This window comes from Dama dama, chromosome 9 (assembly GCF_033118175.1).
Source record: "Dama dama isolate Ldn47 chromosome 9, ASM3311817v1, whole genome shotgun sequence".
Lineage (NCBI taxonomy): Eukaryota > Metazoa > Chordata > Mammalia > Artiodactyla > Cervidae > Dama > Dama dama.
Window position 1 is genome coordinate 73,765,102 of NC_083689.1, and position 12,763 is coordinate 73,777,864.

Here is a 12,763-nt window from a genome sequence, read left to right on the forward strand (position 1 = left end):
CATAACAGAGGGCAGTAGTGCTCTGAGAAATATGAACAACCATGGAAGCCTATGCAGTCTTTCTTATTGGTGTTGCTTACTTGTATTAAGCAACCATATATTATGACAAAGAAGGAAAGGGAAAGATGGGTCAACCTGTCATTCCTTTTCCTTTCCTCTCTTCACTCCTCATGAGTGAGCTAGAGGTAGAGAGTATTGATAAGATGTGCACATCTCAAGAAGTTCACTGCAGCAGTATTCACAACAGCCAAGACATGGAAACAAACAAAGTGCCCATTGATGGATGAATGGGTAAAGAAGTTGTAGTATATTTACACAATGGAATATTATTCAACCATAAAAATGAAGGGAATCTTGTCATGTTTAACAATATGGATGAACCTGGAAGGCATTATGCCAAGTGAAATAAGCCAAACACAGAAAGACAAGTATTGTATCACTTACACGTGGAAGCTAAAAACATTGAATTCATAGAAGCAATAGAACAGTGGTCACCAGGAGTGGGAGCTAAGGAAAATGGGAAGCTATTGTTTAAAGGGTACAAAGTTACAGTTCTGTAATATGGATAAGTTATGAGGATCTAATGTACAGCACAGTTGCTATAGTCAGTAAAATTACATTGTAGGAATTTCCCAGTAGATCAGAATCCATCCTTCCAAAGCAGGGGGTATGGGTTCCATCCCTTATCGGGGAACTAGGATCCCACATGAGGCATGTCCAAAAACAAACAAATAAACAAAAGCCGCATTGTATACTGGAAATTTGCCAAGAGAGGGGATCTCAGGTGCTCTCACCACCAAAACAAACAAAAACAAAACCTTAGGTGCCGGGAGCCAACACACAAGACCCCACCCATGACAAAGTCATGAGGGAGAAAGCCTGACGGGCAAGGCGGATCAGGTTTTCAGGGGTTTCGAAAAGGCCAGCTCACGAGATCCCACCCATACAAGGTCACGAGGAGAAAGCCTGACAGGCAAGGCAGATCAGGTTTTCAGGGATTTCGAAAAGCTGCCCGCCAGCGCTCACCTTAAAGATGATATCTGTCTTCCTGATGCCTGCCTCAATAGACTACTCCCTAATTTCTGTGACACAGGCAGAAGGCCTTCCCCAATCTCTTCCCAAATAAGAATCAATTTAGAACTTTAATCAATAAGTTTCCCAGGTGGTGGTATTTTATGAGATTATCCAGGGTGAAAGGAGTGTTTTAATTTAAACTCCTTTGCTGGTAGTTTGTTGGCCAAATGCATTTATGCCCTTGGTACTAATATGCATGATTGCTTATAATATCCTAATCATAAAATAGCATAAAGAAGCTGATTGTATAAAGACCCTAATAGACATAGAGCCCTTTGGGGAGTGAGGAAGCCCTATTAAGAAAACATAAGAAAAATTATTCTAAAAGTGGTTATTGGGTTAACATTTGCTTGCTGTGTTTTGCTTGCTGTGTTTTTGCTTTTAATGTGCTAAGGTTGTGTTATAGAAACCATTGCTAATATAGTTAAAGATCTAGAGAAATAAGAACTTAGCCCTAGTGTGGTAACAATGAAATGGTTGCTAATTGTCAGCCAGTAGTGCTAGGCAGAGGCTGCCTCACTGAAGCCGCAGAGTCTGTGTGGGGTAAACTTCTTAGATAAACGCAACTGACCACTGCAGAAGGATTAATTTTTGTGTTAACAAGGTTATACTTCTACTCTGTACTGTTGCCCTATGAGACTGCTACCTTTCAGTTAAGGTCACCAGAGAAACAGAAAATAGGTTTACATTCACCTAACTTGCATAAAATGTTAATAGGCCCTAAGGCCAGAAGATAATGTACAAGACCCTCATAAACAAAGAAGTATGCAGAAAACACCCTGGTTTCATGAAGGACAAGCTGACGTAATGTTAAACTATCTTCCCTTTAGAAGTGTACTAACTTAGGGTATAAAAGCTATGGTAAAAAATAAAGGATTGCCAGACAGGCTCTGCTGCACCCCCCACCCCCCCCCCCACCCCCCCCCCCCCGGTCTGGTCACACTCTCTCTCTCTCTCTCTCTCTCTCTCTCTCTCTCTCTCTCTCTCTCTCTCTCTCTCGACGCCATTCATAACTATATACCCTGGTGGGGGTGATGGATATGTTAATTAGCTCAGTTGTAGTAATCATTTCACTGTGTATTGGTAAGGCTTCCCTGGTAGCTCAGAGGGTAAGGAATCTGCCTGCAGCGCATGAGACCTAGGTTCGATGTATATGTATATCAAAACACATGTTGTACACTTTAAATTATATAGTTTTTATTGAAAAACAAAAACAAAAGTCCCTCAGCCACCGATTCCTCACCTCCAGGCAGCCCTGTGTGGGGGTGAGGGTGGTAGGAAACAAGTGGGTCCAGAGGAGGGGCAGCAGGGGAGGGTGGGCAACCGGGATGGAGCAGAAGGGGAACAAGCCTTGACCCCCTGAGACTGGTACTAGATAGAGCTCCTTGGTGTCCACTGGTCCCCGGCTCAGGAGGGGACGAGGCCCTCAGGTGGCGATTCGACGTGTGGCCAGCAGTCACAGTCTTGGCCACACAGGTGCCCTCGGGCCCAGGACTCTCTGGGCCTCTGTTCCTCTCAGCAGCAACCCTGGAATCATCTGGAGTGGCTCTAGACCCCTCTGCCTTGGGGCTCTGAGCTGGGTCTGGCTGTCTGGAGGGGGCTGCTCAACGAGTTTGAGCTCCCCCAACCCCTGCCCTTCACAGAAAACCAGCGGCTGATGAGCTGGAACTAATATTTATTTTAGGGAAACCTCGTGCCCACTGTCGAAGGTTTGGGTCAGCCCTGCCCGCTACACTCTTGTTGGCCTGCTGGTGGTTCTCTTTGTAGGGGAAGGGCCTGGTGCTGGGCGCTGCCTGTGGCCCCCCGACTTTTGGGGTGGTGGTTGGTAACCCTACTCTGCCTCACACGCTGACCTCATCCTGGCTCTGGCATGAGAGGGAGCACCCTCAGCTGGCCCCTCACTGCTTCACCTGCCCTCAGAGGCAGGACATGGAGGGCTCTGAGCTCACCTGCTCCCTTCCTTTCTCCTGTGACTCTGGGTGGCCTGAGGCCCCACCTCCATAAGCTCTCCTAGAGCTGTCTCCTCTCTCCGTCCTTCCCGGGTCACCCCACACCCCACACACGTGCAGACCTGCACCGCTGGAGGGCTGGGTCTTTAAATACCAGAAAGTGAATCCGAGAACAACTCTGCCCTAAACTGAGGACTACAGGCAGAGGATTGGGCTCCAAGATGAAGATGAGCCTTCCTCATGTAAGGAACCTGGGTTGACATCCATTTTGCAGCAGATATTTTAATCTCATTGGTGGCCTTCTTAGGCAGAGGACAAAAGCAATTTCTACTCTGTGAAAACGCTGACGAGAGCTGCAGATGGGGGCCACAAGCTTTTCCCACACACAGGCAGCTCCTGCCCTGGTATGACAGAGCCACGTTCACCCTGATAGCTGGGGCCCCAGGAGAAACAGAAAGTCCAATCCGTGGAGAAGACAACTTCCTATCCAGAAAGTGGGGACATCTAAGTTGCAGACAAAAGTAGCTTTTTATATGCATCAGTAATTTTTGTTTATTAAAACTGGTAGATTATTGAAACAAAAACCAACAAAAAAGAAGTGAAGTAAAAAGTTGGTGTTATGGAGTCGGAAATGGCAACCCACTCCAGTACTGTTGCCTGAAAAGTCTATGGACAGAGGAGTGTGGCAGGCTACAGTTCATGGGGTCACAAAGAATCGGATACAGCTGAGCAGCTGAGCCCAAACAAACAAGGGCCCACCTTAATCCAGGTTGATCTCATCTCAAAATCCACAACTACATGTACAAAGATTGCTTTTCCAAATAAAGTCATCTTTGCAGGTTCTGGGGGTTACAACTGGGGAGTACCTTTGGGGGCCACTATTAAACCTGCTGCAATCTGGGGGAAAAAATTGGTGCAGCATTTCCACTGCTATTATGTAAACTAAATACATATGTACATACAAACTGTGAAATGTGAATTGTGTAATTTCAGGGACCCTGCATATGAGTTAAATTCTCATTTTTGCAGTGAAAAGTGACAGTGCACAATATAAAGATGAATGACAAAACTCACAGTGATATTTAAATTAAAAAAATTTTTTTTTCTTTTTAAAAGTTTTGGTCTGCCAAGTAGAGTTCGGGGATCTTAGTTCCCCAACCTGGGAATGAACCTTGGACTGTGGCTTTGGCAGTCAGAGTGTTGCAGGGAAAAGGCAATTCTGACTCCATATTGGAACTGTTTCTTTGATGTGCTTTTCACTGCTTTTGTTCTTATAATCAAACATAATGGCCTGCCTCAGAGAATACTGCCCCTCTGCCTCACTGTTAAATTGAAGTGCCGTTGTTCAGAACCCTGTCGACCTGCAAATTGCAGGAAGGAAGAATCAACACATACCCTGCCTGAGACTTGCCATTCTAGGATATATTTGGATTAATGGCCTTTTTACTTTGTTTCCTCACCTCTCCCCATCTCTGATCTATAGAAGAACCTGGCATCCAGACCCTCACATCATTAGCTGGTTATTTTGAGACATTTATCTGCTATCTTCTCAGTCAATCAGCTCTCTGAATAATATTCCTCACCTCAATACCTCATCTCCGATTCACTGTCCTGTCATACTGGATTCATAACAAAAGCTTGGACTCCTAACCACTGGACTGCCAGGGAATTCCCAATTTTCTTAACTTAGAACATTAAATAGCAAATAAAACCATGACAAGCTGAGAGATGGCAGATGAAGTGGAAAAAACTATATTTTAATAACTTTAAGAGGACTTTCCCGTGTGTTTTGAACAAGGGGCCCTGTGTTTTCATTTCGCATGAGTCCCTGTAGAAGACCAGAACTAGCCTAGCTCCCCACTCGGGTCCTCTGACCTCTACCTAAGGGGAAACCCACTGCAATGGTCTGAATGTTTGTGTCTGCCCCTCCCCCCGCCTCCCAAATTCATGTGTTGAAACCCTAACATTCCAAGGTGATGCTGTTAGGAGCTGGGGCCTTCAGGATACAATTAGGTCTTGAGGGTAGTGCCTTATGAAAGAGACCCCAGAGAGATCCATGGCCCCTTCATCCATGTGGAAGACAACGAGAGAGCGCTGGCAGTGAACCAGGAGGAGGGCTTTCACCAGAACACGACCATGCTGGCATGTTGATCTTTGTGTTCCTAGCCTCCTGAACTTCTGAGAAATAAATTCCTGTTGTTTATTTGCTTGTTTGACTGCACTGGGTCTTAGCTGCTGCACACGGAATCTTCGATCTTTGTCGCGGCATGCAGGATATTTAGTTGCACAGTGTGGGACTAAGTTCCCTGACCAGGGATGGAAGCCGGGGCCCCTGCATTGGGAGTGCAGAGTCTCAGCCATTGGACCACCAGGGGAGCCCTCCTGTAGCTTATAAGTGACCCAGTCTGTGGTATTTTGTCATAGTAGCCTGACAGGAGTAAGATACCTATTTACGTTCCTTCCAAAGATAGTCTTATACCTTATAATGCTTAATCTGAACTCAACCCTCCCCCTCCATGGGCAATCATTGGGGCAAAAATTTCCCCTTCTCCTCACCTTCAGTATTTACCCTCACACCACTTAGGCCCCTCGAGGAAAAGCACAGTGCCTTATGTAAAGGAGGTGGTCAATACAGGTTACCTGAATTAACAGATAAATGAGGGGCATGTACCTAGCAGAGCTAATAGGGTCTGAAGGAATCACCTGGCTCAGACTTCGGCTTGGTGAGGCATTACCCCCAGTTTTTAAATGAGACTCAGAGAGTTGTGTGACTCCGGACACTTATGCTCTTTGGCTTTAGAAAAGAGGAACTTTGTTTCCTTGAAAGACTGTTGTGATGATGAAAAGTAGCAGGGTGAGGGACTCCCCTGGTGGTCCAATGGCTAAGACTCCACCCTCCCAATTCAGAGGTCCCAGATTCAATCCCTGGTCAGGGAAATAGTCCTCACATGCAGCAAATAAGAGTTTGGATGCCATCACCAGGAGTTTGAATGCTGCAACTAAAGATCTTGCATGCTGCAACTAAGATCCAGCATAGTCAAAAGAATGAATTCTTAAAGATAATTTTTTTTTTAAAAAAAAGAAAGGTGAGTGGAAGTACAAAGTGCTCTCTAATAGTGTCACTCATAACAAAACATGCCAGAGCCTTCCTAGGACATTGCACTTTAGAGCCTGAAGCAAGCGCTGTGCAAACTCACCGTAGGGACTTGACAAGCAGCACTTCTTCCATAGGCCTCAGTTTCTCCTTAGGTCAAAGGAGGGGACCAAAGGAGAGGATGGGATTAGATCCTGGCAGAGGCTAGGGGGGCATAAACCCAAGGGGATCAGCATGAGAGGATCTTGCTGGGTGGAAGAAAGCTCTCAGCCCCACTGTGTAACTCCTCACTCTGAAAGAGATGGAGGGATAGAGATGCATTCTTCTCTGTGAGGAAGACAACAGCCCAAGTCTGACGGTCAACAGCCATGCCACCAAGGTGCTGGGGGGAGGACAATGAGGGTGCTGAGGCCTGAGGTGACTCAGACTGCTCACGGCACATCCAGAGTGAGGCCCCTCTGTGCTTCTCTGATTGTTCCAGCTCCATTATCACCAGTGGTTGGATTTTTCAAAGAAGAAACCAAGACATCTTCTGACTTTTAAAATACTGGCTTTTTTCCTTTCCTTTCCTGTTTTTTTAGATTATGAAAGTATGATAACACATTTACAGGGGACTTGGAAAATACAGAACTACGTGTAGTTCCACTATATATTACAATTATTTTTTTAGGTAGATAAATTAAGATTTGTAGTTGGAGTTTCAATATCAAACACTCAAAAATTAATAGAATGAATATACAGAGAAGTAGAAGGATACAGTAGGCCTGAAAAGCACTGTGAATCAATTCAGCATAATTAAGATTTATACAATTTTCACACAACAATAGGATACAAATTCTATTCAAGTTCCCATAGACTATAAACTAGGAGACACTGGAACATATCCAGGGACATAAAACAAGGTGCAAAAATTTCATGGTCTAAAGTTATTGAAATCGTACAGAGTCTGTGCTCTTATCACTGTGGAATTATGTTAGAAATCAATATGAAAAGATATTTGAAAATAACCCAAATATATTTTCAAGTGCAATATGACATTTACCAAGAGAAATCTTCAACTTAGCCATCGAAATCCTCAATAAAGTTAGATTGAAAAAAAAAAGAACACAGAGGGTGACTGCAGAGAAGAAAGCATTTAAGTGAGAAATTAATATTTAAGACACTTTAAACAAATTCCCACATGTTTTGAACTTAAACGTCCATTTTTAAATGACGTGTGTATCTACCTTTTTTCCTTTTTTTTTTAAATGCTTGCAGCCACACTCACAATCAGCCCCAGTTTGTGGACTCTGGACTAGGTGTGTGATAAGGAGCATTCCAGCCTGACTAGGAGTCTGTGGGGAACAATGGAACAAGAGCCTAAGAACTGCCCAGACTCCAGGAGGAAGTAAAAGCTGTCATTAACTTAAAAGCCCCTGAGCCTGCCAGACACCCCTCCTCTGACAGACAATGAACAGGAAGGAAGCTGAGACTGGACAGTAAAAAGCAACCAGACAAGCCTGCTGGGGCCTGCCCATGGCACCCTCAAGCTGAGAGGGTCCTGACCGCAAGCGGCCGGGCACCACTTTCTTCAAGCCACAGGACGCCACGAGGTCTCCTTCCATGAGGGGCTTCCAAAGCTTGCAAGTGCTCAGAGACCCAGGCTCGAAGAGCCAAGAATTAGGGCAGCAGTTGCTCAGCTGGGGACCCTGAGGCCAAGGGTGGGGGAAGGTGCTGGGCAATCTTCTATTTTGACGTTTTTAAGTTACACAGGTATCACTCTGCTTGAAACATTATTAAAGCATGTTTAAAATATGTTTAAGATCCTGAACAACCCCACTGCCCCACTACCACTAGGCAACCATATGGTATCAGTGTGATGGTGTCCTGGGCTGGGAACATAGACGGTGGGGGCAAGAGCGACCAGGTCCGAGGCTCAGGGTGGAGGCGATGGGGGAGGTGAGAAGGGGCCAGACTCTGAGCATGTTTGGAAGGTAGAGCTGATAGGATCTGCTGATGGACCAGATGTGGGGTGTGAAAGAGGGGAATGAAGATGAAACCAAGGCTTTAGTTCTGAGTATCTGAAGGTGGAAGTTCTCATTTCCTGAGACCTTAATCCCATCACCCAGGATATTTTTGATGTCTTGCCCTCCCCTACCCTGGCCTCTCTGCCTCCTGCAAGCTCCATGGTTCAATCAGAGTCCTGAGACTGCCCAGACTGCAATTTTTTTAAAATTAATTATGTTTTTAAATTTTAATGGGAGGATAATTGCTTTACAATGTTGTGTTGGTTTCTGCTGTATAACCATCTGAATCAGCTATAAATATACATACATACATCCCCTCCCTGTTGAGTCTCCTTCCCACTCCTCCTGCGTCCCATCCTCTAATCATCACAGGGCATGGAGCTAAGCTCCCTGTGCTATATAGCAGCTTCCCACTAGCTGTTTACTTCACACATGGTAGTGTATATGTCAGTGCTACCGTCCTGACCTTGCGTCTTTCTGGTTGATCTGAGGCATGCTACTTAACCCCAGATTCCTCATTTGTAGAATGGGATAATAAGGAAGATCTCCTTTATAGAGTTATATGAAGATCAATTCATGCCTGGTATGTAGATGGCACTAAGTGTGAGCCAAAATTCGTATATAATCATGAAGTTGTAATCACCTGGATGCAGTTCTGCATCCTGCTGCTTCTAAGCCCCAAATTATCTCATGAGTATTTTTATGAGATATCTTTTTTTTTTTAAAGTTTTTGTTGAATTTACTACAATTTAGTTTCTTATTTTTTTCTTTTTTACGTTTCTTTGGTTTGTGGGAAGGTGAAGTCTTAACCACTGGACCACCAGGGAAGTCCCAATGAGATATCTTAAAAATATCTTTCAAAAAATATTTTCAGGGGCTTCATTGGTGGCCTAGGGTTTAAGAGTTTGAGCTTTCACTGCTGTCGCTCAGGTTCAATCCATTGTTGGGGAACTAAGGTTCTGCAAGCTGCCCAGCACAGCCAAAAATAAAATAGTAACAATATTTTTCAATGGCTGCATAATATTCTAACATATTGCCAAATCATTTGTTTAATTAGCCTTTTATTTTTGGATAATTTAAAATATGACTAAGAGTATTGGTAACACAGTGTAGGGGTTGTTTTTTTTTCTTGTGTGTGTGCACAATATAAATAAAATCCTAAGACATACTGTCTTTATGTTTCTCCAATTCTATCCTGAAGATTCACTCCTAAAAGTGAGATTGCTGTGATAAAGAGTATGACAGTTTTACGCCTTCTAAAATAGATTATAAATGGGTTTCTAGCAACGTTCTACCAAAACACATTTCTGTCAATACAATGTTAGAAAGTGCCTGCTTCCCTGGACCCACCAAGACTAAATTATCATTTAAAAAAAATTTTTTTAAAAGAGAAAGTATGTTAAAATTTTCTCCAAACTGATTATGAAATTGAATATATTGTCTCAGTTCACATTTCTTTCCTCTCCAGTGAGACTGGAGTTTTAAAATGTGATTATTTGTATTTCTTCTATACATTGTTCTTTATCCATCTTTGTGTTAGCATGTTAGAGTTTTGCTAAAGGAAGTGCTAGTTATATATTAAAACTAGCAAGACTGTTAAATTTGCGGCAAATGTTTTTCCTGCTGTTTTAAATTTTATGTTAGATTGTTTTTTTTTTTTTTTTATGTTAGATTTTTATGTTACGTATAGTCAAACCTCTCGTCCCTTCCTGAGAGTATGTGCTTCCAACCGCACCTGGGAAGCCAGAGTGCAGGCCCTTCCTGCCCTAACTTGCAGCGCACCTGCAGGCATGCGACATCTCTCAGATCACAGAGTCTCTGCCTGGCAGTGGGGGGCAGATCTGATTAGACCTCGGAGCTTCCTCCCAGGTCAGGCATTCTCTGATTCTAGTCCTAGAACCGGAAATTTGCCTCTGAGCTAACATTTCAAGAAGCTGTCATTGCCAATTACAATACTCTCTGTCTTACCCCAGGCTGCTGTGACAAATTACCATAGCCTGGGTGACTTAGACAACAGACATTTACTTCTCACAGTTTTGGAGTCTGGAAGTCCAGGATCAGGGTGCCAGCGTGGTCCAGTTCTTGGGGTGAAGCCTATTTCTAGTTACAGATGGTCAATTTCTTGCTGTATCCTCACATGGCAGGGAGAGAAAGCTCTGGTCCCGTCATCCCCCTACAAGGGCACCAATCCCATCACAGGGGCTCCACCTCTCTGACATCATTCAAACCCTGTTACTTTCCAAAGGCCCTACCTACAAACACCATCACCTTGGGGATTAGAAATTCAATGTATGAATTGAGGGTAGGGGATACAAACATTCAATCCCATGTGTGACCCCATTATGGTCTTATCTTTTATTCATTCATTTATGACTGTATTGGGTCTTAGCTACGGCATGCGGGCTCTTTCGTTGTGGTGATGGCCTCAGTAGTTGCAGTTCAAGGACTTCGTTGCCCTGTGGCACGTGGTATCTTTGTTCCCCAACCAGGGATTGAACCTACATCCCCTGCATTGCAAACAGGATTCTTAACCACTGAACCACCAGGGAAGTCCCTTCATGATGCGGTCTTTAAGTGGCATTGCTATTAACAGGGACCTTCCTAAAGGGAAGCTCTGAACACCCTGCTCAAGGTTCTTTGCCTGACTCCAAGCAAGCCTTTGATCTCCTTTCCTGTTCTCCCAAGCTTATCAACCCCGCTCTCTGTCAAAATGAATGTTTGTGGTTCCCCAAATATTTCTGTTCATACCACTACCTTTGCCTTTACAGTGCTCCCACAATGTAAATTTTAACATGGAAAAATATTACCTAACTTTTAACTCCAGCTATGCACCGCCTTCTCATAAAGCCTTTAGTAACTGCTTCCCAGTCCAGAGAGAATTTTCTCTTTGAACGACAGTGTCTTTCACAGGCCACTTGCATTATGGCTATTGATATTTATGCCTTACTTCCTGAACAGAAGTATACTGACCTCTGAGGCAATATGAGAAGCCACTGTATGTGGTGAGCACAAACTGGCAGTCTATATGATATTTTCAGAACTGGGAAATTTCACATAAAGTCTCAATTTCCATCTTCTGTTGGAAAATCAGAAGATCTGGACTACATTCCTTTAAGGCAGGGGTCAGTAGACTACAGCCCATCACCCATCATCTGTTTTTGTAAAGGATGTTGTTTTATTGGAACACAGCCACACCCATTTGCTTACAAATGCTCAGTGGCTACTTTCATGCTACAAAGCAGAGGTGAGTAGCTGCCACAGAGATTATACGGCTCCCTAAGCCTATTTACTACCAGGCCCTTTGCAAAAATGTTCACTGACCCCTGCTATTAGACACCAGCTGTGGGCCACCACGGGAGCTTCCTCTAAATGGAGCACGTGCCCTCCAGTTTGTGGCAGATCTTCCCCAGTTGTTCTTATATCAAACCAGGCCAACTCCAAGTATTTATCTTGCTCTCCAAGGTCTTTGAGTCATTTGCATTTTTTATTCTTATTCATTCTGTAAATCACCCCCTAATACCACTTGAAAGCCATTATGCCCTAAAAGCAAGACAATCTCTAAAAAGTACCTAAAACCCTTTTACTGCCAAAACTAAATGTGATGACCAAGTCTAATGATCTTTCTCAGTAACTATAGCTGCTGATGAAGGAAGTTCTTATAGTTCTCAGCTTTGGGGTCTAAAGTCAGAGTGCTTGGGTTGATAATTCCAGCTGTACCACAGCTGCAACTGCAAGTTAACAAGGCGAGTCTTAATTTTCTCCTCAAAAAATGAGGATAACAGTAATTCACACGCTTGGATTGATGAAGGGATTAAATTCCTCCAACTAATATTTATTGATACCTGCTATCTGCCAGGCACCATGCTGGACTCTTGGAAAATAGCAGTGAGCAGAAAGAACAGTCTTCTCTCACTAAAAGTCTACACTCTAGTGAGGAGACAGGCAGGCAGCAGACACCTGACCTGTAGTGAAGGCTTTCAGCCCTGCTTTGAGTTTAGATAGACCTGTGCTGACTTGCTTCTGGTGGCAGGTGTTAGTTGCTTAGTCATGTCCGACTCGTTGCAACCCTATGGACTGTAGCCCACCAGGCTCCTCTGTCCATGGGATTCTCTAGGCAAGAATACTGAAGTGGGTTGCCATCCCTTTCATCCAGGGAATCTTCCCGACCCTGGGATCAAACCCAGGTCTCCTACATTGCGGGCAAATTCTTTACCATCTGAGCCACCAAGGGAGCCCAGAGCCTTCTCCAATACAGCTTTGCTGCTGAAACTAGCTTGGCCCAAAGGCAAGCAGGGCCTAGAAGTCAGGGAATTAAAGCCTCAGAGGCAGCTTTCGGTTAAAGAGCCATCAGAGCCAGCAGTTGAAGGTGTAGCCCCTATACATAGCAGGACAACCGTGTGAGGTGTTCTCTGTGCTTAAAATGGGGCTGACAATAGTATCCAACACAGAGGGATTTTGTGACCATTAGGTGAGTTAACTTATCTCGGAGGGGGTTAGGACAATGCCTAGTGAACAGAAGGCCCTATTTGTGTTTTCCATTCTTTTCTTTCTTTCCTTGTTTTTGGCCACCCTGCTTGTGGGACCTTAGTTTCTGACCGGGGGTGGAATTCCCTAGTAGTGAGGCTGTAAACACACACAGA